This window comes from Periplaneta americana, chromosome 17, assembly GCF_040183065.1.
Source record: "Periplaneta americana isolate PAMFEO1 chromosome 17, P.americana_PAMFEO1_priV1, whole genome shotgun sequence".
NCBI lineage: Eukaryota > Metazoa > Arthropoda > Insecta > Blattodea > Blattidae > Periplaneta > Periplaneta americana.
Genome location: NC_091133.1, coordinates 102,235,706 through 102,255,153, shown reverse-complemented (window position 1 = coordinate 102,255,153; position 19,448 = coordinate 102,235,706). Strand labels below are relative to the sequence as shown.

Below are 19,448 nucleotides of genomic sequence, written 5' to 3'. Positions count from 1 at the left end.
AGTTTCCAATAAAACAATTCTTTGCCTAATACTGTAGCGAACCATTGCGCTAGATGCTACAGAGCGTTTGCTTACATAATTTAAGTCGGTCGAGAGGCACGCGACCGGCACGAAGGCCATGCAACACGCGGTAAACAGTCTTCCGCACGTTCGGCAGTCCAGTTCAGTCTTTCTGTAGGAGTATTTGTGTTGACGTTAGATTGCGTGTCATTCTTCTGATTGTGTTAGTAAAGTGTTTAGATTTAGGAGTGGTTGTGTTGACGTTAGATTGCGTGTTATTCTTATGATTGTGTTAGTGAAGTGTTTAGATTTAGGAGTGGTTGTGTTCACGTTAGATTGCGTATCATTCTTCTGATTGTGTAAGTAAAGTGTTTAGATTTAGGAGTGGTTGTGTTGACGTTAGATTGCGTATCATTCTTCCGATTGTGTCAGTGAAGTGCTTAGATTTAGGCGTGGTTATGTTGACGTTAGATTGCGTGTTATTTTTATGATTGTGTCCGAGTAGTGTTTAGATTTAGGAGTGGTTGTGTTAACGTTAGATTGCGTGTTATTTTTATGATTGTGTCCGAGAAGTGTTTAGATTTAGGAGTGGTTGTGTTGACGTCAGATTGCGTGTTATTTTTATGATTGTGTCCGAGAAGTGTTTAGATTTAGGAGTGGTTGTGTTGACGTTAGATTGCGTGTTATTTTTATGATTGTGTCCGAGAAGTGTAGATTGCGTGTTATTTTTATGATTGTGTCCGAGAAGTGTTTAGATTTAGGAGTAGTTGTGTTGACGTTAGATTGCGTGTTATTTTTATGATTGTGTCCGAGAAGTGTTTGGATTTAGGAGTGGTTGTGTTGACGTTAGATTGCGTGTTATTTTTATGATTGTGTCCGAGAAGTGTTTAGATTTAGGAGTAGTTGTGTTGACGTTAGATTGCGTGTTATTTTTATGATTGTGTCCGAGAAGTGTGAATTGCGTGTTATTTTTATGATTGTGTCCGAGAAGTGTTTAGATTTAGGAGTGGTTGTGTTGACGTTAGATTGCGTGTTATTTTTATGATTGTGTCCGAGAAGTGTAGATTGCGTGTTATTTTTATGATTGTGTCCGAGAAGTGTTTAGATTTAGGAGTAGTTGTGTTGACGTTAGATTACGTGTTACTTTTATGATTGTGTTCGAGATGTGTTTAGATTTAGGAGTGGTTGTGTTGACGTTAGATTGCGTGTTATTTTCATGATTGTGTCCGAGAAGTGTTTAGATTTAGGAGTGGTTATGTTGACGTTAGATTGCGTGTTATTTTTATGATTATGTCCGAGAAACGTGTAGACTTAGGAATAGTTATGTTGACGTTAGATTGCGTGTTATTTTTATGATTATGCCCGAGAAGTGTTTAGATTTAGGAGTAGTTGTGTTGACGTTAGATTGCGTGTTATTCTTATGTTTGTGTCCGAGAAGTGTTTAGATTTAGGATTGGTTGTGTTGATGTTAGATTGCGTGTTATTTTTATGATTGTGTTAGTGAAGTGTTTAGATTTAGAAGTGGTTGTGTTGACGTTAGATTGCGTGTTATTTTTATGATTGTGTCCGAGAAGTGTTTAGATTTAGGAGTGGTTATGTTGACGTTAGATTGCGTGTTATTTTTATGATTATGTCCGAGAAACGTGTAGACTTAGGAATAGTTATGTTGACGTTAGATTGCGTGTTATTTTTATGATTATGCCCGAGAAGTGTTTAGATTTAGGAGTAGTTGTGTTGACGTTAGATTGCGTGTTATTCTTATGTTTGTGTCCGAGAAGTGTTTAGATTTAGGATTGGTTGTGTTGATGTTAGATTGCGTGTTATTTTTATGATTGTGTTAGTGAAGTGTTTAGATTTAGAAGTGGTTGTGTTGACGTTAGATTACAAGCTATTCTTATGATTGTGTTAGTGAAGTGTTTAGATATAGGAGTGGTTGTGTTGACGTTAGATTACGTGCTATTCTTATGATTGTGTTAGTGAAGTGTTTAAATTTTGGGAATGGTTGTGTTGACGTTAGATTATGTGTCATTCTTATGATTGTGTTAGTGAAGTATTTAGATTTAGGAGTGGTTGTGTACCCCTATTTCTTTAAGAGTGTCAGGGATGTGTTGCAGCAGAACATAATTTCCAACACCTCCTACAATGAAGGCAAGCTCAGTAATAATAAAACTGTAGAGCGGTCGGGAGACGGTTTGCAGCGTGTTGCATGGCCTCGGTGCCGGTCGCGCGCCGCATGGTCGACCTACATTATGTAAGCGAACGCTCTGTAGAATGACTGGGAGGCCACGCGCTGCTGCTTTCCCGAAATACTGATCCGCAAGTGACGGAAGTGCCGATAACGCATTGCATCGATGTAACCGCTCTTAAATTATAAATGGATCTCTCTGCATAATTTTACTTTCTCTTTATAAAGATGATGATGTGATACTGCAAAACACGGATTTAGATATTTTCACATAAATATTAGTTTTCATCTTGTCTAACAATAAAATGGTTGTTTCGGTCACGCGTCTGTCTGTCTGTCTGTCTGTCTGTGGCTATATACTGCGACTTTTTTAAGCTAATGAAAAACTTTCCCTTCTATTTAGTATAGGACTACAAGTCAATTTATCCAGGTGTGATTCGTACGAAATAACTACAGTAGAGCATCGATTATCCGAAACAATTGGGGACGGGGGGTGTTCGGATAAATGATTTTTCGGATAACAGATCATTTACGAAAACAAATTTCACCGATGTAATAGGAGCAGTATGAAACAAAGAAACACTGATATTAAACACAAAACTGTACATACAGTATATATTTTGTACCACACGTCTTACAAATAGCACAGAAAACTGACTAGCCTAGTTTGATAAGTTCAAAACGGCCATTAAAGTAAGCCTACAGTTTAGGAAAAGAAGTCTAAACTTTTCTTTTTTTGCTTCAGAGCAGAGATTCGTTTTTATTTATTTATTTTTTTTGCCGCTAAATCTCGCAAACAGTGCTAGCGAAACTTCTACATGACGTGCGCACAAATTCAAATTTGCCGACTGGAATGCTTTCGGTTAACCGATGTTTCGGTTGATCGGTATTCGGATACTCGATGCTCTAATGTATTTACGTAAAAAAGCAAAGGTTATTTACCTATTATTCGAGGAAAATTCGATCTGGCATCGGGAATCGAACCCAGGACCTCTCAGCTTTGCGCGCTGAGCGCTCTTTCCATCTGAGCTATGCCGAGACCCGGTTCACGGTGCCGGCCGAACTCTCCTCCATTGTATCGGGTCTCGGTATAGCTCAGAAGGAAAGAGCGCTCAGCGCGCAAAGCTGAGAGGTCCTGGGTCCGATTCCCGGTGCGGGAACGAATTTTTATCCAATAATAGGTATCTATACGTATGACTGCATTATAGTCATTGATTATTCAATGAAGAAGACGAGGTCCTCATATATGAATATAAAGTATATTATAAGAGTTATTTATTTGAAACCAAAAACACATAACAGCGATTCAGTGGGTTATAGTCATCATCATTATTATCATAATCCGGCACAGCACAAGGTATGACCACAGTCTAGTATATACAGTCACGAAGCTCAATACGTAGTAAATATGCATCCATAGATAGTTGCTAACCACTAGGATCGCTAATATCGCCTCATTACAGACAGTGCGAAATAGTACCGGCACAGTCTATTGTTCCTAGCACCCTCACAACTCAAGCTTCGTGACTGTATATAATAGACTGTGGTATTACTGTATATCTTAACAATGACGTACAATTAGCAGGATGAATAATGTCAAATGTAATTGGTGTAGAACTATGGAGTTTCTGCATTTGAAAATTCCTCTGCTAGAAGCCATCTATACGGTTAGACTGAGAATTCCATAATTTTCCGCAATGTTATCTGATTCTCTTACAAGAGCCCTTGGACTCCCGACTGTCGCGTTTCGACACTTTACGCATCATTAGGGGAGGCGGGGCAGTGACGTCACAGCGATTGTTAAGTTAAGTTGCGTCACTAAATTAGCTTATTCCAAGCACGTCAGGATTGTTTATTTTTATACTAAGTTCATTTTATTGACGTCTCCTTTCCAATTACTTTCTGCAGACGCCACATCACGAAAACAACTCTCTCTCTCGAAGTGAGCGAGTCTCAGATTTAGAATATCCGTAGTTTGATTTCCGAGGACTTCGTTCTTGCTTCGACGTTTAGTAGTTTACATAACTTCTGCTGACAAATATTACTTTAAATGACAATTAAAATTTATTACATGTGCCGTCTATGCTTATCCTTATAAGGATAAGCATAGACGGCACATGTAATAAATTTTAATTGTCATTTATAGTAATTATCTTATCGGCCCCATCATGCCTCTTAAATTTAAAAATATTACTTTGCCACAAATGGCTCTCACCTGCGTTGAATAACCTTATCACTTCAGAGCATCGATAAATGTAACACTACTAAATGATTTAGCATTTTAGCTTGCCCGGAAACAATTTCTATGTAGAACCTAATCTTACGACTTATTCCTTCGTTATACGTTCTGATTCAAAATCTGCAATCTAGGCAATTGCCAATTATACAAAAGCACTGTATTCAAAAATAATATTACAGGTTGCGAAAATATAAAGAAACAAATTGATCATTTTCAAAAGAAAATCCTGCTGGAATGGATATCAGCTTGTAAGTGGATTTGCAGAAAGACTAGCTAGAAGAGTGCATGAAAAGACAACGAAGACTCTACCTCCCAAAGCTGCTGACTCTCTCGACCGGCCTCCGTGGAATGTAGTTAAGCGACGTTGGATGGCTTCTGCAATGACACCCGAGGCGGACCTACTCGGAGGAGGAGTTTCGCCTCGGACCAACAGGGAGTCTTGGGGGAATTTGCCGAAGCAGGAAGGGTATATGATACTGTCGGCTGTAGGGACCGGTCGTTAAGGGAGTCATGTGGTTAGGGCGGTGCGCGTAGGGGATTTGTGGCATGCAACTCATTCCATATTGAGGGTAGCGCAATAATAATAATAATAATAATAATAATAATAATAATAATAATAAGTTGTTTGAGGCTCCTCATTAAGGGAGGAGATGGGTGAAATCAGAGTTGACAAACCTCACGCAACGTAAAATGAGAAAACATTTGTTTCCCAATGTAATCATTATCTGTAAATCTGTAAGATTAACATTTAAGTCAGTAAATAGTCACATTAACCAAAATAGAGCATAAGGAGTGTTCGATGAAAGGTTTTTTTTTTTTAATATGGACGGTAAGATATTTTCGAGCTGATTTAATGTATGGATTAATGAAAATATTTTCTTACAAGTCTGCGTAATTTATGTATTCCAAGTAAGTGTGTGTCCATTCGTATATTCCCAAATTTTTAACTGCTTCACTATTATAGGGAATTTGAAAGCCGCCATGTATTACAGGGGATACTAAGTTCATACCTACAGTGCTCAAATCTATCGCTGTGGATAATGGTTAGCATGCCTGGACGTAAAACGAGCGTGCCCGGGTTCAAATCTTAGTTGGGAAAAGTTACCTGGTTGAAGTTTTTCCGGGGGTTTCCTTCAACCCATTAAGAGTAAATAATGGGTAACTTTCGGCGTTGGACCGTGGACGCATTTCGCTGGCATTATCACCATTTCATTCAGACACTAAATAACCGTAGCAGTTGATAAAGTGTCGTAAAATAACCAATTAAAAATACACTGCTCAACGAACGAGTGTGTCCGGTTAAATAAGAAAAATTTATTATTTCTAATGTTTTAATGTATACAGAAATGTAATACTTATATTTTGTATTTCGCAGAAGACAGTTGAGATCACTAGGGACCGGATTTTTAGGTTTTTAAGAAGTCATTTTTAAGTTACTGGAATAGGTGAAATAGGTTTTTTTAGGGTTTTTATTCAAACTGTGAAAGAAGTCACAAAAATTGGCTGATTGTTAAAAATGCACAATTACAGTCAATTTTAAATAACATAGCTTTTCCTATGGTGTTAGAGAGAAAATAATTTCCCATGCACTGTCGTAATTTTTATTTTTATTTTAGTAGGTTATTTTACGATGCTTTATCAACATCTTCGGTTATTTAGCGTCTGAATGAGATGAAGGTGATAATGCCGGTGAAATGAGTCCGGGGTCCAGCAACGAAAGTTACCCAGCATTTGCTCATATTGGGTTGAGGGAAAACCCCGGAAAAAAACCTCAACCACGTAATCGACCCGGGAATCGAACCCGAGCCAACTGGTTTCGCGGTCAGATGCGCTAACCGTTACTCTACAGATGTGGACTTGTCGTAATAAGTGTAATTTCACTTGTTTTGGCATAGCTTAAAACACAAAATATAAAAATTCAATGTTAACACCAGAAGCACCAGAATAAGACAGACTGCACAGAGACCTCAGAAAAGTTCACAACTGGTACCCGCACACGGAAGAACATGACCGAAAACTTCACGAATTGCAACAATGCGACTTTTTCGCAGTTCATTCACCTCAAGAACAAGTTCAGTCACTTCATCCCTTTCTACTGGCATGTAATATCTGCGGTCAGTGAGAATTCCAAAATACATACAGTCTCGCTATACAAAGAAAAACGGAATTCCCTGTTAACAATTTTATCCAAAACAACAAAAGATTGAAGGGGTAAAGATCGCAGATTTGGTCGCTTTCTCCAATGCGAAACAGAATAAAAATTATAGATGTATTGAAATGTCTAAATAAATTTATATAAAAGGCAGTAAATATAGAAAAATACATATTAATTATGATTTTGGTTCCATAGTTCTTAAGGTTCAATTTAGGTTTCTTAAGATTCAACAGAATTTACGAGTACATTATATGACTCTTCTGACCATGATTCGGAAAATTGGCTAAGAAATTACGAGTTTTAAGTAAGGAAAAAAAAGGCAAAAAGCTATAAATCCGGTTCCTAGTTATTACACATCAGTGTGATTGAGTCATATTCCTAATGCGTTAATTCATCCGGATGTCGGGCTGTAAGATATGGCTGCGCACAATACTAGAAAGTACAGCGGTGAAAATAAGAGTAAGCATTATGCCAATAAAGAGAAGAAAAGAATATAAATTTTCCTCAGCTATTATTATGTAATACATATTCTGGGCCGTTTACTCGTACACTCACACCTGGTCTGGGGTCTCACAGACGTTACATATCACTCGCCCCGTGATAAAGGTGTCAGTCCAGTGCACACTGATAAAGAACACTTGTCTGGAGGGAATTACTGTGACGTCGCGCAAACTAATATGCGAGCAGTTTGTCACCAAGCTGGGATCGACCATGTTTCACAGCCAGACATCAAACTGTTCAGAAATCTCGACTTTGGTTACTAGCCGACACAACCGTGTACAATGCTGTTCATAAACACATGCTATCTGATAATAACTGAGCTTCAATTGATCATAAATAAGTGCTGTTCATATGCACGTGACATTTTTCAGATATTAACCATCTTTGAAATTATGGATTCCGGTGTTTTTATAGTCTAATACCGCCCTAATGACATAAATGTTTATTAACACTCAATTAGCATTAATGAATTATTTATTATTTTACTCGTAAGCTTTGGAAATAAAATTTTCAATATCCAGGCCGGAAAAGTAGGAAATATTGACTACAGCCTCCTTGAATGTCAATATCGTTTGGAAGAATGGAAATCGCAAGCGTTTAATGACACTCTGTGCATTGTACACCCTTTGACGAAGAGATTGGTCACTGTTCGGAGACTTAAGTCCCACCTCGGAATTGCTCGGGAATCATCGTGTGCGCTTTTTTTTACACGTATGCGTTTTAATAGAGAGATTCGAAGCCCGGTCTTTGTAACCATAAGAAAGAGCTCAATTGTTAAGCCATAAATCAGTCGTCGGCAGAACGTCAACGTAGGTGACGTCATATGAAACGCAGCCCGCATTGCAAGACGAGGGATGGTACTGTCCGTTACTCAGGAGAAGACGAGCGAAAGAATGTGACCTTCTTGACTATCGCTGCTGATTATTATAAACATCGCTCAGATCAGCATCCCAGTAGCCAGGTTATTACTCGTGCAGGAAACATGAGTAACAATGCGTATGGAAATTAAAGCTAAGTTGAACGGAAGGAGAGCTAATGTTTTTTCCACTTACTGCAGTAAAAATATTGGACGTGTTGTCGTATGTTATCTGTTCACATCCCTTCCTCCTCAGTCCGCTCTCGTCTTCTCCTGAGTCACCGACAGTAGAAAGCAATAGGCTGAGAGGAGGAGAGGACTGAACCTCGAGTACGAATTTGCTAATTAACATTTTATGTCTTGTAACTCACATGTATTCTCCTATTAGTATATTAACTGTATACCCAATCTCAAGTGAATTAATCGTCGTATTTATCTCGGGCATTTTAGATCTTATAAATTGTGTGTTTGTGTGTGTGTGTGTGTGTGTGTGAGTGTATATTCCCCTTTATGTTATGTAACTGATTTTAATTATGTATAATTTTCTACTTTATTTTATATATTACATAACCGATCTTGACTATTTGTAATTTTATATTATGTAACTGATCTTTTCTATTGTAATTTTCTACTATATTTTATGTAATTTCTAAGGTATTTTCTTTTGTGTTGTTTTGTAATCAAATTTTGTATTTCATGTATATTATTGAAACCTGGCTGAGTGGAAGAGAAGGCCTCATGGCCTTAACTCTGCCAGGCAAAATAAACCTACTACTGCTACTACTACTACTATAGTAAGGAAATAATTAATTAATAGAGCTATAATTATGGTGTCTTCGCATCCTTCTGATGGATTTGAAATTACCATCAGCTTATTCCGATGTTTTAATTAGTGAAGTGAAATCTGGTTCTGCTTCATAAGTTGCAATTTGTAATTGCTCAAATAAATGTTGGTCCGTCAATCGGAAGCGCGCTTTACATTTAACGTATTTCATTTTTGAAAAAAATTGTTCACATATATATGTCGAGACGAACATTGAAATAAACTTAGAATAAAATGACTTAAGGAGTGAATATTTTGAATCGTAGTGAATTTTCGCTAATTTTTTTTAATCTGAGAAATTTTCCCTTATTTAGGCTTATTTGCCAAGTTTCAAAATGTTATAATATCCGAAAATGATATCTGGCAAGGTTTTCTCGTATTATGGCAAAGTACACGTGACAATGGAGTTCTGTAAAATGCCTATTTACGTACCGTAGTTTAGAACATAACAAACATATTACATTTCCTTCCTGTGCACAACAAAAGAATTTATCTTCCCATTCTTCTATAAATATTCGTTTTGCTGCACTCTTTATGTTTAATAGTTTGGAAACAGACATTCTGATTGCCAGTTCAACTACTTGTCTATGTACTCTCCCTCTGGAACTGCCCCTGCTAAAGTATGACGTAAGCTGCCGCTTTCCGCATGAAATGCCGACCGCTGCCATAAAAGCTTCGTATGGAATATGTCGTTTCATGACATACAGATACGTCGCTGCTACGACTTAATTTCACCTTCAGACCTCGATGCTTAATATTTTCCTGAGTAAATCTCGCGTTAAGCCGAACGACACTTAAACAAATTCACGCTACAGAAGAGGGACTATTTTCCGTGTCAAAGGGTGTATATACCCGTATACACTGGGAATATAAATCTTAGGCAATTTTTACAAAATATTAGTTTATAAATGCATTAACCACCACGGTGGTCTAGTGACTAGAGCGCTGGGCTTATAATCATTTGAACCCGGTTTCGATCCCCAGTGTACCCCCGATTTGTAACTTTTGTTAGGCAAGCCCGTGATCCAGGTAACAGAGAGGTTTTCTTCTGGACCTCTGGTTTCTCTGTGGCATCCCAACAAATCTCCATAAGTGTCTCATCTCATCGCGGGTGTAGCATAGATCGGCATTCTATAGCGCACCTTGGGCAAGGACTGTGACGGTACATTGGTCTACACAACTGGCTTCATATGAGACAATGACGAACAGATTTCAAACTGCAAATTCTTTACGGTAGGCCCTACTATATTTTATTGTATTAGAGTACTTTATTTCTTATAATCTTTATATACTTTCTTCTGTTTTTATCTCCTCCCTACCATTTGTTTCTTTGTTTGCCAACATTTCAAACTGCAAATTCCTTACGGTACTATCTGAGAAGATAAAAAAGAGGGTACTATAAAACATGCTTTGCGATCGTCATTTGTTTACAGCAGAGAGAGCCAACTAAAAATGGCGGCTCCGTTCAAATTTTTTCGTGAAATAGAATTTCAGTAAGTCAATTAATTTTTCATTGTATTAGAGTACTTTGTTTCTTCTAATCTTTATACACACTCTTCTAATCGTGTAATAGTCAACTAAATCCCACTCGAGTTTTGATTTTCTCCAGATAAATCAAACCCTCTAGTGAGATTACTGTTAAAAAATATATTATTTTGTACATTTTGAAACCTGAAGAATCCAAAAATGGAAAAATAACTATATGGTGCCATTGAAAACAGTATTCTTTGGCACACTTTTCATAAACTAAAAACATCGTTTTGAAAACATGTTCATAGTATTCCTGTCTTTACCACGTATGTTGCATATAAAGTTTCTTCATAAAATTATAAATAGGAAAGTTACAAGTTGTGTTCCGTACTTTTTACTCATCTGTCATAATATTGAGAATATTACCGTTTAGACCTATAGTTTATTTTGTTGAATTATTATTCAAATTAATACAAATTAAATCATTTCTTCTGCATTCAAATCATAGTATTAAGGTCTAGTAGTAGTAGTATTAGTAGTAGTAGTAGTAGTAGTAGCAGTAGTAGTAGTAGCAGCATCAGCAGCAGCAGTAGGCCTAGTAGTAGTAGTAGTAGTAGTAGTTAGTAGTAACATTTTATTCAACATTTTCTATTGCAGAGGTTATTCAGCGTCGAATTTCAACGTGAGCGAAAAAGGCCAACAAATTTTGCTTGAATCCTTTATCAGGAACAGAGTTTTTTTACGTAACATAAATCTACGACACGAGATCCAGCCTTACCTCCATCCAGGAGTAAGACATGCCGAGGATTTTATCGTCCTTTAAAATCTACAGTCGGGTTTGAACCTCGGATCCTACGGCCATCATGGCAACCGCTAGACTACCGGGTAAGTCACAGAGTTTTAAATGAAACGTCACATGCATTACCGTTTTTAGTAATGTGGCCATGAGGTAGCACGCTTTCTCTAATACATGAGCATCTGACACTACCCACTCACCAGCTTACAGGACTAGATCTACTCGTATATTCGTATCTTAGTGTACTCTGCATTTCTCCGTATTTAAACAAACATCCATACACGAGGAATACATTTTTGGACAGTCTGTACCAGACGCCGCGACGCACGGAAGTGACACTTAGACGTCGTCACAAAGGCCGCCTGATGGCCTTGTATGAGTCGCATCCATTGTGAGGATTTCATCCTCTTGTAGTCTAGGCGCTAATGAATCGAAATGAAATGTCAGCGTTTACGGGGAAGAGTTTTAGGTCCTGAAAATTCCCCAGATCAGAGGTAAAAATAAATAAAAAACTACATCTATCGCATAAAAATGCAATTAGAAATTTAGTTTCTGAAATAATGAAATGGAAAATCGATCCTGGTTCTTTGTATTGCTATGTAACATCTATTTCTGTCTTTCTTGATTGATTGATTGACTGATTTCACGAGGGCTGGACTCGGGATAGATCCTTGCACTAAGGCCTTTTAGGTCATTGTACGTCCTATATGCGATGGTTGTCTAAGTCCGACGGATGGTCCTGGTGGCGTTTGTGAATCCGACGCTGACAGGTGGGCTATCCTTCCTAGGCCTTGAAAATAGGGCCTCATCCTGACGAGCTCTACTATTGTCCTTTAAATGTGATCTGAACAAATGTAACACTGAAAAATTATTTTGTAGAACGAAATGTTACATTTCTTTGGATGAGATTTCTGGACAATTAAAGGACAAAACTAAAATTCTTTCAATTATTTATTATCATAATACAGTGTTCTCTTAAATTGACTGAGCATATTGGGTTTTCAATCGATGCCAAAACGCGTTATGAAATGTTTCACATAAACAATTTTTTTCTCGAAAAGAAAGCAAAAACGATCATCGTCCTAATGTAAAAAATGAAAAGATGACTTTTCATCAACATCCGCCCAATATTTATTACACATTTTAACAGTATTTCGTATGCATAACACTGAATCTTTAATTTCCATTGCTGAATTAATTTATGCAGTGTATTCAGCATTAAGCGAAACGAAAACACTTGAGGACGGTCATGATAGGATATCAGTATACTACCACAGTCTAGTATATACAGTCACGAAGCTAGAGTTGTTGAGGTTGCTAGGAATAATAGACTGTGCAGGTACTATTTCGCATTGTCTGTAATGAGAAGATAGTAGCGATCCTAGTGGTTAGCAACTATCTATGGATGCATATTTACTACGTATTGAATTTCGTGACTAGGAACAACTCAAGACATATACAAAAAGCTGGATCTTCTATTTTCAGTAAAAACAAAAACTACGTACACGCAGAAGATATTAGATTACTCCGTGAGTTGAACAGCGATGATCTGGCGTGGAACCCCGGTGACCCCTGACGATAAACAAGTTGTTACAGTGTGGTTATGAAACTGCTTAACATTTCTTAAGTAACGATATCATACTCATTGCATGTCCTCAATAATCTTCCTGTACATTATTTTACTATGGGAAACAAACACCATGAATACAACTTTTTATATTAAATATAATTAACAAACTGCTATGTTAAAATACTTTAAGCTTAAGTTCAAAATTATTGGGTATCTAATCACATCAACATCCTTTAAAAAATTGAGATGACTAATTTCGAGGGAAAAATTGTTCCGGGGCCAGACATCGAACGCGGGACCTTTGGTTAAATATACCAACGCTCTAACAACTGAGCTACGCGGGAACTCTACCAGACACCGATACAATTTTTCCCTCTATATCCACAGACCTCAAAGTGGGCTGACAACCGTCAAGCAACCAACATTGAGTGCACACTAACTCTGTGTGACTTAATGAATTGGATCGGTGTCTGGTAGAGTTTCCGGGTAGCTCAGTTGCAGAGCGTTGGTACGTTTAATAAAAGGTCCCGCGTTCGATGCCCGGCTCCGGAACAATTTTTCCCTCGAAATTATTCAAATCAACTTTACAGGAAGTTATACTTGAAAGCTTGATTTGCATAATATACGTCACTGTTCATTAATATAAAACCACAATTTATCTTCCAAATGCTTGATTTTCGATTACTATAGGTGTTACCAATATTTGTAAGATCAAATACTCTACCAGTGACACATTCAGCTATATCAAAAGCCGCCATTTTAGATGCAACTTTGAAATTTTAAATAGAAAGAGGGTCATGTAGGTACTCAAAATCATGTGAAATTTTCTTGAAAAACAACGGAGCAATCTGTTTTGAGATATCTCTAATCGTTTTAAAGTTATTTAAAAATAACTGACATAATGACACAAACATTAGTTACTGCATCTACAGATATTTTGTAACATGGTACAGCACTAAGGAGGTTTTGGAAAAGGTATTCTTATGCAATTCTGGTAATTAACTTTTCCTGCTTAACTGTCTGGTTAACCTGTGACAGTTTCAATGCATTGTTGTGATTATTTGAGAAGCTTTCCTACAACAAATTTCTTAATTTTCGCGATGGCATTATCGAAAGAGGAAAGAATTGATATCATTCTTCATTCTGGTGCGTTAAGCCACAGAAATGTTGCAGCAGACTGAACGAACAGTTCCCTGGACATTGGATTGGTCGGTGTGGATCAATAGAATGACCGGCCAGGTCTCCAGATTTAACACCAGTTGATTTTTTCTTTTGTGATTACATAAAGAGCTTAGTAATGAAGAGAAAATTGAGACTGTGGAGAGAACATTTTGTAGCATTCCCGGCGTGACTTTAGCACAGGCTTCAATGATACGGTTCTTTAAATGTTCCAAGTACTCCGGTTTCATCTGCCATTCTTATTACATTATTGTTCCATTAAATCCTTCTCATAATCTAATCTCACGCTATATCTACATAATCTATGTGGTTAAGTCTGAACCTGGGTCTCTGGCGTGCAAAGTAATACAGACTATTCAATAATAGTGCGTCAAAAGTTTCCATGGCAACCTGAGCAAGATGAGTGACAGAAAGGTGTAATAGCATTTAGATAGAAGCTACGTATCTTACAGAGCCACTTGGACAGACCGGCACTTCCAGATAAGCCCAGAAGCTCAGACTCTTTATCTACTACATAGCGAGACAAGTTCATTATGTAAGAGGGATGACTTCCGGGGAGTTCTAGAAGTTTGTCAGCCACTTGATCTACATCGAGTGATTCAGAATCTACACTTAGGAGTTCTTGATCGTCTTTTTGATGCCCACATTGGCTAATACAGTAGACTTTTATCATCGGACGCGATATGAGAGAGATGGCATTCTGTGTTGCCGTAGGCGACGACTCTATGGGACCGAAGGGGCTAAGCCCCTCAAAAATTTCACACATGGTGACGGGTTCCTCCAATATTCTCAAGTATTAATAGTAATAAGTAATAAGTAGAGCTAGGACAAGTCTCCACTGAAGAGAAAAATCAACTCACCTACGACGCCTATAGCTAACCCTTAAATTGACAAATTGACAAAGGTGCTTCTGATATATTCTTCTGCCTCCAATTTGTCACTTTACTAAGGATGTTTAATTCACTACATTTGTGCAAATGTTTAATGAGTAGAAGATGATTAAAAGTCCAAATTATACAAAACATTTTGGGGAGCTGCCAAAATGGAAATGATATTCAAGAGGTCCGTGACAATCAAAAGGTTGGAAACCATTGTTCTACCCATAGGTCTATTCTTATAAACATAATATAGGTTATGCATACATACATACATACATACATACATACATACATACATACATACATACATACATACATACATACATACATACATACATCTTTTTAATATGTTAAGCATGCTTTTAGGACTCTGCTGAAAGCATAAGTGGAGTTCTTAAGAACATGGGAACGAATTCTGCGTCAGATATTTGGAGGTACTATGAGAATAAGAATGAATGGAGAACTCTTAACTGCCTACAAAGCAGATATTGTCAATTTATTTAAAAACAGCAGCATAGGCCTACTTGTTGACCGGGTACGTTCTGAGAAGAGGTTTGTCAAGAAAATCTTTTACATAAATCCAAGGAGAAAGGCAGACTAAGAAAATGTGGACTAATGATGTGCAAAAATCTTAAGAAGGACAAGAGTAAAAAATGTGAAGATAGGGAAAAATGAAACTGCTCTAAAGGATGAGATGTTTTGAGAGTTGTAAACGAGGAATACTGATAGTAAATCGTAAATAAATAGAAAATGAATGAATAAATAAATAAATAAATAATATTATAGTTTTTCAGCTTTAATAATGGGCAGAAGTGGATATACATTGTATCATTCAGTAAATCTCTGAGATTACTTACAGTAGTGTTGTCAAGCGATCAAGGACGGGTCACAAGCTCTCCTTACTTGTACGTCTAGCCAGCCGGTAGCGATAATTCAATTTCGAGACACGTGACTAGCGATAGTTTTCATATTTTGGGGTCACGCTATGAGATCCAAGCTGATGGCTTTAGATAAAAAAGGCCAGGGTTTGATCCCGGTATTAACTGTACTATGACATTTGTGGATTATAGTTGGAGGGGAAGATAAATCTCGAGCATTTAGGCCATTCATACGGAGAAAATTCGGTAGTAAACTCTACCTGGAGCCTTCTCATTCAGGGGTCCTTCCTAAGGGGAATATTAAAGAATTTTATAGCTTTTAAAAATTCTGAACTCGACAACTTCGCACCCAGTGACAAGCCGGTAACCACGAGATCACCGAGGACGACACAACTGTGAGGGAAGGTTTATTAGAATAATTTTGTAATAGATAATTCTGCATTAAACTTCAATTTTAAGTTACGGAGGCTGCAAAATGATGAAACGAGAATGACGGATCAATGGTAGAATGATAATGATAGGGTATATTCACCTACTCGGAGAAAATATACCTTCAGACATTAGATACACTATAAATGTCGCAGAAGCTCCCCGTGAATAAATGTGAGATCTTCTTTCTGGGCAACTATAAGACAAATGTTAGCTTCAGCTTCACTCATTTCCGTGGCTATTTGAAAGGACAATAAATCTTGTGACCTCTGTCATTGGTTCAATAGCATTTATCCTTCTCCCATCTTCTGCCAGAAATGTTTACGCCGCCCCTCAGGCATTATGGAACACACTATAGTATCGTGATTTACATAGAGATGGTATCTATTTAAGGAGGCTACAGAATGGAGAGGTGTTCCTCGCGGACTCCTTCTGACCTGGGTTTTGTGTAACTGAATCGATAGATGGCATCAAATAGTGAATCATGACAGCTACAGTAAAGCGATCTTCAGGTCATATAAAATACAGCAGGACGTAGTAATGTGCTTTGCATGAAGATGACATCGATCTGAGGAGGCTGCAGAGCTCTCAGGAGGATGGAGGGGTGTTCATCGCAGAGTTCATTATACATGAGTGTTGTGTAGCAGAATCGACAGATGGTACCAAACAGTGAATCACGATACTTACAGGAATGCGGTCCTCAGTGGACCTATTTATTGTAGCCCATTCAAAAACATCCCACACAGCCCATAACTTTGCCCGAAGTTCCTTCAACCTGACTTCGTACAGAAAAAAGAATCTTCTATTTGGGCCATAGAACTGGGAACAGCGACGCTTTCATGTGCAGAGATTTTCAGCGTCGAAATTCAACGTGGGTGACCAATTTTGCTTGAGCCCTCTATCAAGGAGATAGCTCTTTTACGTGCTGTAAATCTGCCGAAAAAAGATCCATAGATTTGCTGCATTTTCAAAGGAATCCATGCTAAGGAATATATTGCCCTTAAAATTCATCCTCCTCGACCGGATTCAAACCGGGGAAGCTCGGATTCATCGTGCAACCACCGAGCAGGAAAAACCCAGGTAAGGCAATAAGCTACGGCTGAGATCCTATCTATACATCTTCTATAAATAGGAGTTGTGATATTATTGGTTATTTGTAAACAGCCAATTACATTTTCTTTAACCCTATCAAAGACCTCACGTCAATTTAATGAAATGACAGGTTGGGGGAGGGGGTGGCATCAGAGTGCAATCACCCGAGCCCTTCACTTATCACAACTGTTGAGAAGGTCGCCTAGCAAACAATCTACTTAAGCTGTTTGATGGTCATTTCTCTGTGGAACGTGGCTGAACTTCATTCTGGTTACCATGGTAACTTTCGTACGTGTATAAACTGTGACAGTTACATTATGTGAGCTTTACTACATTTCCACACACTAATCTATTGTATTGTTTCTTTCAACGTGTAGATTATTTGTAATGCTTTGTTCAACTAAACTGAACTGAAGCGACATCGTAAAGATGATTTAATTGATTCGCCCATAACGAACCAGCGATTCCTGTTAATCATGAATTAGCCTCAGCACGAAATCCTACGGATTACTTATCTTGAGATACATTAAGTCAATCCACTTCCCCGCGAAAGAATATTCGTGAAATGTTTCACAAATTCTTTTTTAAACACTTGGTATCTCTAACGAAATAAAAATCTGTCAAAGTATGTATTTAAAAATCCAGAAAAGTATGATGCTACGAATAACGTACAAGAAAATCAACACTTCAGCAAACATAAGAAAGACAGAATATTATATCACGCAGAGAAAAGAGCAGAATTAAAAAGTGAGACAAAAGAGCACTAGAAATAGTTGAAATACAAAACAGGTGCGAAAAACAGAAACAAAACGAACTGGAAGCAAAAGTTCTAAAAAAAAGTTTGAATTCGAACAATATTAATGTGGAGCAGAAAGAAATCCCATAAAAACAGTTTAAATGAGAAGCTGAAAGAACTAAAGCAATTGAAATGCGAAGCAAATGAATAAAAGCAAAAAGAGTAAGAATGCGAAGCAAACTGAAGTATGAACAGTATGAACAGTATGAATGCGAAGCAGAAAAAAGAAAAGCCTGAACAATATGAATGTGGAGCAGACAAAAATACTACAAAAGTAGTTTAAATGCGAAGCAGAAAGAACGAATGCAATTGAAATATGAAGCAGACAGAAGAAAGCAAAAAGAGTAAAATGTGAAGCAAACTGAAATTCTACAAAAATAGTTTAAATAGAAAGAACAGAAGCAATAAGGAATGTGTAGTATATAAAAGAAAAGAAAAAAAAAGTACGAATGCGAAGCAAAAAAAAAAGAAAAGCATATATAATATGAATGTTTAACAGACAAAAATCCTACAAAAATGTGAAACAGAAAGAACGAATGCAATTGAAATACGAATCAGAAAGTACGAATGCAATTAAAATGCGAAGCAGACAGAAGAAAAGCAAAAAGAGTAAGCTGCGAAGCAGATTGAAGTTCTACAAAAACAGACAAGAGAAAGAACAGAAGCAATACTGAATACGTAAAACACAAAGAAAAGAAAAAACAGTATGAATGTGGATAGACAAGTAGTTTAAATTTCAATCAGATAAGAGTTCTACAAAAATAGTTTAACTGCGAAGCAGAAAGAAGAGAAGGAACTGAAATGCGAATCAAAGGAAAATAAAAGAATAAGGTTGCGAAGCACACAAGTTCTACAAAAACTGTTACAAGCACAAAGAGAAAAATGCGAAGCAGAAAAAACTTCTACAAAAAAAATTGGTTAAATGCAAAGCATGCCAGAACCAATGAAATGCGAAGCATAAAAAAGGAAAGCAAAGAGAGTAAGAAAGCGAAGCAGATAGAAGATCTACAAAGAAGTTGGAATGCGAAGCAGAAAGAACAGAAACAACAATGAAATGCGCAGCAGACGATAGAAAAGTAAAAAGAATAGTATGAGTGCGAAACAGGCGAGGAAAATCAAACAGTAAGAATGCGAAGCAGAAGTAAGTTTTACAAAAAAAAAAAAAAAAAGTTAACTGAGAAGCAGAAAAATAGAAGCAATTGAAATGCGAAACAGATAAAGAAAAACAAAAAGAGTAAGAATGCGAAACAGACGGGACAAATAAAATTAATGCAGTATGAAGGGTAATCAGATAGAAGATCTGTAAAAGTATTTAAATGCGAAGCAGAAGGAACAGAAGAAATTAAAATGCGATGCAGACAAAAAATAATAAATCAAATGCAAAGGAGAAGCAAGTTCTATAAAGAAGTTTGAATGAGAAGTAGAAAGAAGCAATATTGAAACATGAAGTTGACAAAAATAAAAGTTAAAAAAAAAAGTTGCAATACTAAGGAGACACACAACGAATAATCTTAGAAGAAACATTTGAAATATGAAGCAAACAAAAGAGAACCATACACAGCTGAAATATGAAGCAGGCTGAGGAACAAAATAAACAACGA

The 19,448-nt window shown here is 37.2% G+C and overlaps 1 protein-coding gene and 1 long non-coding RNA gene across 5 annotated transcripts in view; one reads left to right on the top strand and one right to left on the bottom strand.

The window, feature by feature from the left end:
- Positions 1–19,448, top strand: part of LOC138692698 (uncharacterized) — an 80,580-nt gene that overhangs the window by 346 nt on the left and 60,786 nt on the right. For both annotated transcript variants that reach the window (XR_011330110.1, XR_011330109.1), the window contains exon 2: positions 10,887–11,114. This is a non-coding gene — a long non-coding RNA (uncharacterized lncRNA). The remainder of the gene's footprint in view (positions 1–10,886; positions 11,115–19,448) is intronic.
- LOC138692696 (adipokinetic hormone/corazonin-related peptide receptor variant I-like) overlaps positions 1–19,448 on the bottom strand; it is a 118,725-nt gene that overhangs the window by 47,237 nt on the left and 52,040 nt on the right. The gene's annotated exons all lie outside the window — the stretch shown is intronic.